Source organism: Coenobita brevimanus, chromosome 101, assembly GCF_032717465.1.
Source record: "Coenobita brevimanus isolate Jiangsu-jjx chromosome 101, ASM3271746v2, whole genome shotgun sequence".
In the NCBI taxonomy this organism is placed as follows: Eukaryota; Metazoa; Arthropoda; class Malacostraca; order Decapoda; family Coenobitidae; genus Coenobita; species Coenobita brevimanus.
The window spans coordinates 37,799,049-37,812,581 of NC_137054.1; the positions used below are offsets into that span (position 1 = coordinate 37,799,049).

Consider the following 13,533-nt stretch of genomic DNA (forward strand, 5'->3'; position numbering starts at 1 on the left):
ATTGGTCTGCCTAACTTTTCTGCACATTCATGTAATGCCTAACCAGAAAAATCATCAGGACCGTTTGCTTTTCCTTTGTCTAATTTGCTCAACTCTTCTTGGACCTCCTGCTCCAGTGTTCATATACTGTATCCGTTAATATGTGTGGTCATGCGTGATCCTTATCATCTCCCTCAAATCTACCTTCTTCTGTAAAAACTGATTGGAATTTTTTGTTATGTACAGTACTTCACAAATATTTTATTTTTGGTAGAAAGTTTTCCCCTCATCCATGATGGACAGTATTTTATCTTTTACTTTGGTTTTGCTTCAGATGTAGCTGTAAAAGAGCTTCAGTTGATCGCTACTTTTATTTATAATGTCTTCCTCAAACTGTCTGTGAGCTTCTCTCCATATCCTTGTATAATAATTTCTTGCCTGTTTATAGTTGTTATATGTCCTCTCACTATTATGTTGTCTGTATTTATTCTATTCATTATTAAGCCATTTCTTTATCCTTATTTCTGCTTCTTTGTGCTGAGGGATATAATTTTGGACTCTGTTTCATAAAAATCACATAATTTTCTATATACAGTAATCCCTCCACTATCCAACGTAATAGAGACATAGGCATGTCCGGAAAGTGTTCCTGTCCGGATAGTGGGCACCAGCCTCCTGGACTTGTACTTATGGACCCTAACTCAGAAAAACACCTATACAACTCCCTCAGGACATGCATAGCACCTATTTAAGACCCAAGTCACACAAATAAGGGACATAAAAGACTGAAATAAAGGCAAAAGAAGCATAAAATGAGGTTTTTGAGGTAGGTTCATGCAATATTAAACATTCTGGGTACATACAAGTCCCTGGCTCCTGGACTGGTAGTTATGGACCCTAACCTAGCCTAACTCAGAAAAACACCTCCCTACTGCACATGCATAGCACCTAAAACACTACATGTTCACACCAATAAGAGACATACAAGAGTGAAATGAGGTGTTTCAGGTAAGTATAGTATGGAAAATACAGTACAGTACAGTATGAAACATTCTGCCTACTTACAGCAAGTCCATGGCCATCTCAATGAATAACCGCCTCCTCTCAGACTCTGACAGTAAGAAGGATTTCCTGAAGCACTTGCAGTACACTGTTCATGAAGTCTTGCACTTAACTTAGTCATTCGCACTCAGAAGTCCATTCTCCTCAAACTGCGCACTCTTGTCTTACTTATGCTCCATTGTAACTTAATAAATGTTGCACTCGGCACTTTAAGTCTTTCCACTCATAAAACCAATTTTAAAACAAATCACAAGTTTATTTACATTAAATTTAGTCCAAAAATTTTGTCTTTTCACTCAAATTTCTACTTTCTTTACAATACTGTATACATTGTTTTTCTTTCACTGCACAACACTAAATTCCCGTGTGGTCTAGTGGAGAAGTTCTTGCCGTTTAATCACTGTCAGAGTCTGAGAGTATCACTGGCAGGTGACCTAGGGGTGCGTCTCTGGGTCATGGTGATGGCGTACCCACTGCAGACGACTCTGAAGATAGACGCAAACTCACGTCGAGCGGTGACTCCACCGTGGCTGATGTGCTGGGCTGTGGCTCGGAGCATGAGTGCCTGTCTTTGGGAGGCAACGGAGTGGAGCCAGGGCTGGGCACTGCGGGGGTCATGGGCCTGAAAAAACTGTCAATCATTGATTGACGTAAGGAACGACGATTTTGACGATTTATGATGCGCTGCCTGAAAGCACGCACTTCCTCCACAAGTCCCAAGGGCCCCATCTCCCTGTCGCAGTCCAGGTGTTCCAGGTAGTCCAGAATGAACTCTAGGTGTTCCTGGAGTGTGCTCAGCTTGGGGATGGCTGGAGTAGAGTTATGCTGAGAGGAGTCCACATCATCGTCGCCATCCCTGTCGGAATCTTCAAGCTGGGTACTGACACCTGCAACTGAAGATGCGATCTCGATATCAGACAGGGTCTGATACCCAGGATTTCCCTCGTCGTCATCCAACCACTCACGCACTTCGTCCACATCAACATCATCGCCGTGCGCACATAGACATGAATGGAAGTCATCCACGTTGAAACCTAGGAAATCGTACTCCGCATCCGTTCTGAGAAGCAGACGAGACCAACCAGCTTCTAGAGTCTTGACAGGGATTTCCTTCCATGCAGTGGCCCCGTTGTAAGTGGCAGACTTGATGTTGTAGCGGCGAAGGTTTTCCAAAGTCCGCTGGCTTCGCGTGTCCTGTCCCTCCCTGCGCTCGTCCTCGTCCTCGAGAACAACCATCACCTCGTTCAGGAACTTCCATCAGTATGGGCGCTTCATTGCCATGCTCACTCCTTGGTCCATTGGTTGGATGAGAGCAGTAGTATTAGGTGGCAGAAACATGCACCTAATGCGGCCATTCTCAGCCACCAAGTCCTTGTCGCGGGGGTGGGCAGGTGCATTGTCGATGAGGAGGGCCTTTACCTGGTCGCGTGGGATTCCCAGTTTCTCTGTCTGGTAATGCATGACCTCCTTGACGAAATGGCGGTGGAACCAGTCTTTGAAGATGTGGGCTGTGAACCATGCCTTCAAGGAATGGTACCAGACGACAGGAAGGACATCCATCACCCCAGAAAGACACCGAGGCTGCTTTGCACGTCCAACAATAACAGGCTTAAGCCGGTGCATGCCATTAGCATTGGCACAACACAAAGCAGATAGCCGTTGCTTGGAGAGCTTGTGGCCAGGTACACACTTCTCCGTCTCCTCGGCTAGAGTGTTCGTAGGCAAAGAGCGATAGAATAAACCAGTTTCATCAGCATTGTAGACTTGACCGAGAGTGAGGCCCTCCCTATCGATCAAGCCCTTCATCTTGTGCTGAAACTCCTCTACTCCATCCTCGTTAGCGTCCAAAGCTTCGCCATGAGACTTACGGTTGGTAAGGCCATGCCATACTTAAACGCGAAGAGCCAACCCTCGGATGCCTTGAAGTCTAGGGCGTCATGAAGCCTTGCGAACTTCTCAGCAGCAGCCTTCAGCTCCGTACCACGTACCATCACACCAACAGCACGTTGCTGTCTATACCAAATCAACGTGAAGCGGTCGACTTCAGCAAACTCGGGAGCAAACATCATCTTCCTCTCCACATTGCGTTTGCTTTTCGACAAGAAGTTAGCCGTGTACTGCATGAGTTTGTCTTGGGATCTCTTAATATCAAACAAAGTAGATTGGGCCAGGTTGAACTCACGGAGGATACGTGAAGAAGACCATCCCACATCTACTTTCTCCAATATCTCCCGCTTCTTCTCCAGAGTCAAATCCACTCTCTTCCTCTTCTCAGGCGGCGGGGCCATCATCACACACACGAAGGAGAGGCACGAGAGCAGCAGGAGTGCCTGCAGCAGGTAAGGCACCACCACAAAGGCGAGCACATGAGCAGCCATGACGACGAGCGTTCACTCACAACAAGGGACAGGCGGAAAGTGGGGAGGATGCAGGGGTGCTCTAGCAGACGTCGGAGGAATGACGCGCCACAACAAAGCTGTCCCGTGCTGCGTGCGCCAAGTTCAAATTATGGGCGGGAAAAAATCTTTTTTTTTTCCTCTCTCATTTTTTGCGGTTTTTGGACCATTTTAGGAATATTGGATCCCGGGACGATTATGTCCGGTTAGTGGGAATGTCTGGAAAGTGGGCGTCCGGAAAGTAGAGGGATTACTGTATATATATATCATTTATAGCATGTCCACTAAGCTCCTTTTCCCAATCCATTTGTATAAAGTACTTCTTTAGGTCGTCATGGTTACCCTTTTTTGTAGTTTAAGCTCTTTGTAACTTTTTTTAACACTAAATATATCATATGCTATCCTGAAATTTAGTACTACATGGTTGCTTTTGCTGAAAATTGGGTGATACATTATGTTGTCAGTTTCATTTTCTTGCCTTGTAAAAACAAGATCTAATAATGATGGCTCTTCTGGTCCACTTTTTCTCGTGTTTTCCCATTTATGTTGTTAAGAAAAACTCCTGTATAAGATCCAGGAGCTTTTGAGCCTAACAGCTTTCATGGCTTCTTACATCTTGAGTATTCCAATTTGTATTTGTGTTGAAATCTCCTGTTAGTGTAATTATTTCAAGATTTTTCTTCCATTCTTTATACTAGGATTCTTAAACTTATATTGTACTTTCTGCCAAGTTTTCATATTCAACTCTGTCCCAGGTTCTTGTCTTGGGTGGCATGTACAAATTTGCCACCATTATTTTACTTTCAGCTGTGTTGATTTCTGCTTCAATTAATTTTACTTTTGAGGGTATATCTAGTTCTTTCTTTGACTTGAAGTTTTTCCTTTGTTAATATCATAACTCCTCCTCTTTTTTTCAAATTTCTATCCCTTCTCCATATAGTATATGCATCAAAACTTAAAGTGTTATTGAATATTTCATTCATTCATTCATTGCCAGACGCCATGTATCCCAAACGGGGTGGCCAAGGGCTTAGAGTTAATTGTTTTACAGGGAGGGGCACCAATCCTCCACCAACCCCACTTGTTTCAGGTAGGTGGGGATACTTACCATCCACTCACTTAGTGTATGGTAGTGCTGCTTGGGTGTCTGCCCATTCCTTTTTTCCATCCTTCTGCTTCTTCTATCTTTCTTTCCTTCATTCTTTCCTCTTCCTTCTGCCTATGGGTGACTCTACACTGAGTGGCAAGCCAAATGGTTTCCTGGACACCAGGAAACCATTTACTACTTTGGGTGGTAGCCGTATAACCAATTTATGGCGCCTGGTGGTTTAGTGGGTAATTAAGGCACTCCAGTTGGATTGTGCCTGTGTAGGTTTATATCTAAGGGGTGGTTGGAGTTTATTGCTCACATAATGCCACTCAGGGATGGGTGAGGCTGGTCACTCTCATCTTAAATGTCAGGACCAACTTGCCTAGCCTTGGGCTTCTATGCTTCTCATGGGGCAACATAGGTTTGGATGATGGATGGACGAATAGGCAAATATGAGGCTTCTTTTCGTTGATATAGTCTTTTGTCTCAAATAATTTGGATACCATTCCATGTACACTAGAGTACATCAACTTAGTCATGTTGTTTACATATTTGACATAGTTTGAGTTTACTACCTTGCCTTTTTTTTAGTCCCTGCTGTTTGTGTGCCATTTTCTTGACTGGGACAGGGAAGGTTTGGAGCCAGCAGATCCAGTGTCTGGCCCTTGGCCTTTGATTGATACTGCTACTGTGAGTGAGGCAATAGGCAGGATGAGGGTGGGGAAGGCAGCAGGTGTGTCTGGGTTGACTGCCGAAATGTTGAAGGCCTCAGGCGATATAGGGGTGAGTTTAGTCACTGACCTGATAAATAGGATTATTTATGAGTGTGTTGTCCCAGATGATTGGTTGAAGAGTGCAATTGTAAATGTGTATAAAGGGAATGGTGATGCCCTGGAAAGAGGAATTTATAGAGGTATAAAGCTTTTAGATCAGATAATGAAGGTAATGGAGAGAGTTTTAGAAAGTATGATTAGAGAAAGAGTGAATATTGATGAGATGCAGTTTGGGTTTATGCCAGGTAGGGGGACCACTGATGCTGTATCCATTGTTCGACAGCTTCAGGAAAAATATATTGATAGGAGAAGGGATCTTTATTTTGTTTTTGTTGATTTGGAAAAGGCCTTTGACAAAGTCCCTAGAGAGGTGGTGAAATGGGCAATGAGAAAGCTTGGCTTGGAGGAGTGGCTGGTTAGGGTGGTTATGGCTATGTATGTGGGTGCTCACACCCAGGTAAGAGTGAATGGAGATTTGAGTGATGAGTTTTCCGTGAATGTTGGTGTGCATCAGGGGTCTGTCTTCAGTCCCATGTTGTTTATCATGGTACTCGAAGCCCTTTCACTTGACTTTAGAAACGGACTCCCGTGGGAGTTGTTGTATGCTAATGATTTGGTGTTGATTGCAGAGAACGAAAGGGAGGCGGAGGAAAGGTTTAGGAAGTGGAGAGATGGTATGGGGCACAAGGGTTTAAGGGTAAATGCAGAGAAAACAAAAGTGATGATATCTAGGGTTGGTGGCGGTACTGTCAAAGACAAGGGAGAGAGGCCATGTGCAGTTTGCCACAAGGGCGTGGGAAGTAGTTCCATCTTGTGCGGTGTGTGTGATAAATGAGTGCATAAGAGATGAAGTGGTATCAGAGGTAGACTGCGAGATAATGCTGATTTTATGTGTACGGCGTGTTGAGGAGAGCAGGTGGAGATTGTTGGACGTGAAAGGATTGAACTTGCTGGTGAATCTCTTGAGTGTGTGGAAGAGTTTTGTTATTTGGGAGACATGTTGTGTGCTGGAGGTGGGGCTGGAGCTAGCTCTGTGGCTAAGGTGAGAAGTGGTTGGAAGAAGTTCAGGGAGCTTTTGCCTCTCCTGATATTGAGAGGACTCTCCCTATGTGCTAAGGGGTCTTTGTATGCAGCATGTGTTAGGAGGGTAATGCTGTATGGTAGTGAGACCTGGGCAGTGAAGGAGGAAGATATTCGCCAGCTCAGACGTACAGAAATGACAATGATTAGGTGGATGTGCAGTGCGTCCCTGTGTCCAAGGCCTGGAGGGGCTGGGTTTACGATAGAAGAGTTGAGAGGTAGGATGGTTCTGGAGTGTATTGTTGTTGTGATGAGGAGAGGTAGATTGAGATGGTTTGGACATGTGGAGAGGATGGAGGATGATAATTGGGTAAGGAAGGTGAGAAGTGTTAATATTGGGGGTGGGGTTATGAGGGATAGACCGAGAAAGACATGGGACGAGGTCATTAAGTGTGACCTCAGGGTTAAGGGACTGAACAGGGAGGCTGCAATGGATCATGCAGCGTGGAGAGCCGCCATTAGGTGACCAATGCCGACACATGCAAGCATGTTGGAGCCTTTAAAAATGAAAATGTAACCCTACTGCTTTGTAAAATAATGTACTTCTCTCTTCCTCAGAGATTTCTTCGTTTTTTGTTTTTGCTTCTTCCCTCTTCTCGTTTTGTAGTCCCCAGTCCATTTGAGTTATGTATCCTTTTATCGATCATAATCGTCATCATCTAATCCTGTGTTGCCTCATGAGGAGGGTAGGAGCCCTGGGCTAGGCAAGTTGGTCCTGACATATACGATGAGAGCGACCATCCTCACTCATTCCTGCACGTGAGTAATAAACCCCAACCACCCCTTGGATATGGAAACCTGCATAGGTTCAATCCTATTGGAGGGCCTTAATTACCCACTAAACCATAAATTGGTTATATGGTTATGGTTTCCTGGTGTACAGGAAACCATTTAGCTTGTCACTCAGTGTAGAATCACCCATAGACAGAAGGAAGAGGAAAGAATGAAGGAAAAAAAGACAGCAGAGGGAGTGTAGTGTCACCTGTAGGCATAGGGAAGAGGAAACAATGAAGGAAAAAAGACAGATGAGGATGGAAGGAAGGAAGGAAGGAGGAGAGGAAAGGGCAGTCACCTGAGAGCAGCACCACATTGAGTGAATGGATAGTGAGTGCCCACACTGTCCATACTGTTTAAAATTCCTCCGACTCTTTGAGTTTGCCAGCATTCTTCAACACCTCCTCCACTGTGTTCACACTTTGGAAGGTTACTTTTAGGAGCCTTGACTTGTTTTTCTCATATTTCCCAAGCCTTTTGTATTCCTCTGTATACATTCTCATGGATGTCTTTTGATAATTCTTTCAATGTGCTCATTATATTTACCATCTCGTTTTGGTCCCTAGAGATTCTGTTTCTTATTTCTTCTTCATCTTTACCAGTGATTACTGTAGATTTGTTTATCTCAACGGATTCCTTAATCAGCTTTGGGCTGTTTTTAATGATATCTTTCATTTCCTTTCGTATGGTTTCATCTTTTTTAATTCTTGCTTCATTTTTATAATAGCAGCATATGCACTTTGTACTTCATCTGAGCAAATTGTCATAATTTCATTTGCCAGAGTTATTTTCTCTTCAGTATCACAGCTTTGTTTGGTCAGACTGCTTGCTTGCTGAATTTTTTCTGTATAATTTTTGAACTCCTCCAAAAATCTCTCATGGTTGAACACTGTACTCCTGACTTTACTTGTTTTCTTTCTCAGTGAGTCTGCCTCAGTTGACAGCTCGTATAGTGTAGTGTCCTTTCTGTTTATTCCTTTACTAATTCTTCATTTTTTCTCTCTGCAGGCGTTGTTTCTTTCTAACTGCCTCTATTTCCAGTTGAAAAGTTTTTTGCAGTTTATTCACTTTCCCCACTAACATGTTATATGTTTCCATTTCAACCAGTTCTCCATGTTCATCATCATGTTTTCTGCTTTTATCCCTTCTCTTACCTACTAACTCCTACTCTGTAAAGTACAAAATCTTACAGAAAGATCATTTCTACTTACAATCTAGCATCTCCCTGCTGTCCATCATGGTGTGATGTGACAACACCCTGATGCTTCCCTTGCTTCAGCAAATTCCTTGGAGCACAGATTCTGATGTATACACTCTTTTGACTGCACTTTCTTTTCTTATAATTACTCTGCTGTATTAACTCAACACTTAATTTAGCCTAGTACTGAACTTGACTCATTAATAGATACTCATTATGTATGCCGGTAGTAGTGGAGCTCGGTGATGTATGTCCTTCCTCTCCCATTGTCGGTGTGTGTGTGTGTGTGTGTGTGTGTGTGTGTGTGTGTGTGTGTGTGTGTCAGACATGGGGTAGTAGTAATATGTAATAGTAATAGTAATGGAAGAATAGATGCAGAAGTGAAGTTTAGAATAAATGAAGTAGGAAAGGTGCTGGGAGGAATGAAAAAAGTGTTTAGATGCCGTTTGCTGTGAATGGATGTAAAGAGAAGGTTGTATGAGGGTGTTGTGGTACCGACTGCATTGTATGGGGCTGAAACATGGAATATGGGTGTAGCAGAGAGGAAAAGTTTGAATGTAATGGAGATGAGGTGTCTGAGGAGTATGTGTGGAGTGACGCGTATGGATCGGGTGTGAAATGATGAAGTGCGAAGGAGAACTGGAGTTGTTCGGGAGATGGCTGGTAGAGTTGAGCAGAGGGTGTTGCGATGGTTTGGGCATATGGAGAGAATGGATAATGAGCGATTGGTGAAAAAGATAACTAGATCTGATGTGAGAGGTGTAAGGCTGAGAGGAAGACCACAAATAGGATGGATGGACAGTGTGAAGAGAGCACTGGATGCAAGAGGGATGTCTGTTGAGCAGGGAAGAGTGGCTGTGCGTGACAGAAATAAATGGAGAGAAATTGTGAATGAATAAGTGATGACGCAGCCCTGAGGGGATATTCTCCCGCATTTGGTCTGATCAGCTAGTCAGGTCAGGTGCGGGTAAGGGGATGGGTCTGTTATGATGTGGCATGGGTAAACCAGTTCTTCTGTCGGGCCCTTCTGCGGATGTCACTGATTGCATTGCGCAGTTGACCCTTGTGTGGTGTGGTGCGGTGAGGATCTGTTCGTTCTACCGTTTGGGGCTAAGATGCAAATGAATGTGTTTGAATGGATGAGTAAATGGGGAGTGTGTCGTCCTGTCTCGGCTACCTCCCTTTCCTTGAGGGAAGCAGCCTAGGTATATAGATAGATAGAATAGTAATTAACTATAGCAGGGTTTTCAGAGTAATAGTAATAGTAATAGATCACAAGTTCCTGTCTGTAATAGTAATAGAAGGCAGAGTAATAGATAATTGTATATTACTTTGCCATTACAGACACTTTTTTAATGCAGTTTACCATAATCAGTAAAAACAGCCTTCTCACCTTGGTTACCTGTTGGCTGCTCTCCAAGCTGCAGGTACACCACAGGAGACAGTGCAGAATGAAGAGTGGTCAACAGGCCATCAGGTGATCTAGACACACATGTGCATTCAGTGGAACAGCCTCCCAACAATAATGAAAATAAAAACCATTTTCAGTTTAATTAATACTGTTATCATAAATAATATATTAATAGTAATAGTAATACTAATAGATGACAAAATAATAGTAATAGCAATAGATGACCACTAAAGTAATTATAATAGTAATATAATAGAGAGCAACTGAAATTAATAGTAATAGAAACCCAGTAATAGACCCCATGTCTGGTATGTGTGTGTGTGTGTGTGTGCACATGCATCCGAGGGAGAGAGAGTGGTCTAAAATAAATTGGACAGGGTTTGAATCAAATTGATTTCATGGTGGAGATTCACAGTACAGTAAAGTAGTTTAAAGGAGGAAGTGGTGAAAATTAATTTTGAATAGAATTTTCAGTATAAAATCTTAGCAACATAGGTTTTAGATTATTACAGGTACCTCTCGATTTACACAAGTTTAAATTACATGTTTTTAAAATAACACAATGTAAAAAGGGAGGGGGGGGTGAGTTGGGGGGAGGGTAGTCAAATGGTGGGTGACAGAGTGACTTGGAGGCGTTTTGTCTGCAGCCACCCTTTGCGGGATTAGGGCCTTGGGCTATAGATAGATAGATAGAAAAAGTTAAATCTGTCTCTTTGTTTCATTACAAATTTTTCTTAACCCCTGAACCGCGGGGCGTCACTTTCGTGACACTCGGGCACAATGCATCATACCGCGGGGCGTCACTTTTGTGATTCTGTGTTATTTTGAATTATCCCGGGCTTACAAGTGGTGGCTTGTATCATCTGTCAGTACTGCCAATGTCCAACACTAGTCAGCACTCCTAATCTCATCTGTACTCCCATCTATTGTTGACAATTTAGCCATTTTTCCCCGTTCTTGACTCCCCTCCCTACCTCCCCTCCATTACCCTTTCCTCTCACCTGCCCAGCCATGCTGTGCTAAGCAAATCTTCCCCAGAATTTTCCACTGATTTCATCCATTGAAATAAGCCCTATGCCCTATTCTTATACAAAATAATATATACCCAAATAAAATAAGGTAACTGTTAGTGCCATACACCTGGAATTGGCTAATTATCACCTAACAACACCTCATGTGCACTCATTCGCTAATTTCCCTCGGTAATTTCCCCTTGAAATATGCCGTATAATCTGTTCTCATAATAAAAATATATGAAAGGAAGGGAGAAGCCTAAGTGATATTTACATTCACCTGGAACTACCTATTTTTTATGTATTGTCGAGATTTCCTACCAATCATTTCATTGCATGTAAATTAGCAGCTGTCACCCTATTGACCTTGTCAACCCTTGCCTTCCCATATACGCCGTGGGAATCAGTTTCTTGTCGTCCTCTGAGGTGAAACCATGTCGCACTCGCACCCTGCCATTTCCACCGCTTCTGCGCCCATTGCACAGGGCCCTGTTACCTCTACCCCTAGAAAAACTCGTGTGGGAAGCAGTAAAGGACTTAGTGACTCAGCAGTGGAATGTGAACTGGCAGAATTATTTATGATAATGATGGATAATGACTTTGATCCTTCGGCTTGATCGTGTGATGAGCCTGGGGAGGAAATTGTTACAGAAACTCCTAGTACGAGTGCTTCAGTGCCCCAAGTTATCCCTAGCTCCAAGAGAAAGGAGCCCTTAGTGCAGCAAGGGAAGGAATTTGGGAAAGGAGTGAAAAGGCGGCGGGTTAGCCCCGGAGCAATGGCCTTCGTGACCCAGCCCTCCATGAGTCCCGAGGTGAATCACCTCCCCGCTCCCCCAGCCCCACTTCACTAATTTCTTCCTCATCTTCAGCGGAATTTTCTCCTGAGTCTTCGTCGTCGGAGTCTCCACCAGCACCTACAGTGAAGGCAGGCCGCAGGGGACGAGGTAAATCCCTGACTCGTAAAAGTAGAGTAGCAACTAGAGTAAGGGCTGCTAGTGCTACATGGCAACCTAGGGTCAGTGAGAGTGATCTTGAAACAGCCCAGTCTGCCTCACAGCCACCCTCCACCCTCACCCACCCTACATCGCCACGACAGGGAATCCTGGACGCCTTCGTGTGGACGGAAGGTTCCGATTTTGTCCCTGAACATCTCCATTTCAATGAGAGTTCCTCAGGGATACAGCCTGCCTTCACTCTTGACGAGGATGCTGAGTGTGTGGACTTCCTTTTGGCCTTCCTCGATGACGAAGTCATGCAGCACATATGTGATGAGACTAACAGGTACGAATCACAACGTGCTGCAAGTGGTGCAGGTGCAGTGAAGATGCAACAGTGGACTGTGGTGGGAGTGCAGGAGCTGTATGTGTTCTTCACCCTCATGCTTCTCATGCCACACTCAAAGAAGCATGAGTTGGAAGAATACTGGTCCATGGACCCCTTGCTACCCTCACCCACCTTCAATAAGTACATGGCCAGAGATCGCTTCCGGAACATCATGGGAAACCTGCACTTTGCCGACAACGATGTACCTTCCCAAACCGACCCACTCTGGAAGATCCGGGAGATTCTGAGCAGAATGAAGGATAAGCTTATGTCATTCTTCCACCCCTTTCAGAAGGTTGTCATAGATGAATCCTTGGTTTTGTTTAGAGGACGTCTTAGGTTTGTACAGTACATTCCAAGCAAACTCCATCACTTTGGAATCAAGTTCTTTGTACTGTGTGACTGTAAGACGGGGTACATCCTTGACTTCATCATCTATTCAGCCAGCACTGTCGATCTGGACAAAACACACCCCCTTGGCTTCTCAGGCTGTGTAGTGAAAGTGCTGCTTGAAAGGTATTTGGTGGGAATCATGTGCTGTATACTGACAACTATTATACAGCACCGAAACGTGCTAAATATCTTTCAGAGCACGGCATCGGCTCCTGTGGCACTGTGAAGAGCAATCGTGCCCACTTCCTCAGATTCCCAGAGGCAGGAAACTCGCAGCGAGGAGACGTGCACCTACGCAAATCTGAGATGCTGGCAATACAGTGGCATGACAAGAGGGTTGTGCACATGCTCACCACCATACACAAGGGGGAAATGAAAGACAGTGGGAAGTTCGACCGTAGGACAGGCGAACCTGTGAAGAAACCTGATGCTGTCATTGAGTATAATATCAACATGCGGCTGGTGGACAAGTCCAACATGATGATTGGAGAGATCGACTGCCTTAGGAAGAATACTAGATGGTACAGGAAAGTTTTTCTGCATCTCATTGACATGACGATGCTGAACGCCTTCATCCTGCACAAGATGAAGGTAAAGCCACCCAAGTCCTTCTCTCCGAGGTTGTTTGCCAGGACTTGTGTTCAGCAGTTGCTTGAGAGATATGGTAGGGTGACAGCAACAACTCCAAGGTGCCATGCTGTAAGACTTCCCGACAGACTTGAGCAGAGGGCGTACATGGATCAGCACAGACTGGTGCAAATGCCTGCCACAACCAAGAGGAAGGCTGTGATCCGCAAGTGCCAGGTGTGTGCACATACCACTCGACGCACACCTGAGCACAAACGCACCTCTTGGCAGTGCGTTGAGTGCCAGGTTCCCCACTGCATTACCTGCTTTTTTTATTACCACAGCCTAAAGCAGTTCTAAAAGTGCAAGTGGAAAATGTAAATAATGTGTAAATAGCAAGTGAAAGCAATGGATGTAAAAATGATGGAACAGTGTACTATAGTTTTATAAGTTACTGCAAGTGACAGTGCATAA

General features: G+C 44.3%; 1 protein-coding gene across 1 annotated transcript in view; it reads left to right on the forward strand.

Moving 5' to 3' along the window:
- The window catches only part of LOC145415135 (uncharacterized), a 197,386-nt gene that overhangs the window by 153,249 nt on the left and 30,604 nt on the right, over window positions 1-13,533 (forward strand). The window lies entirely within an intron of this gene.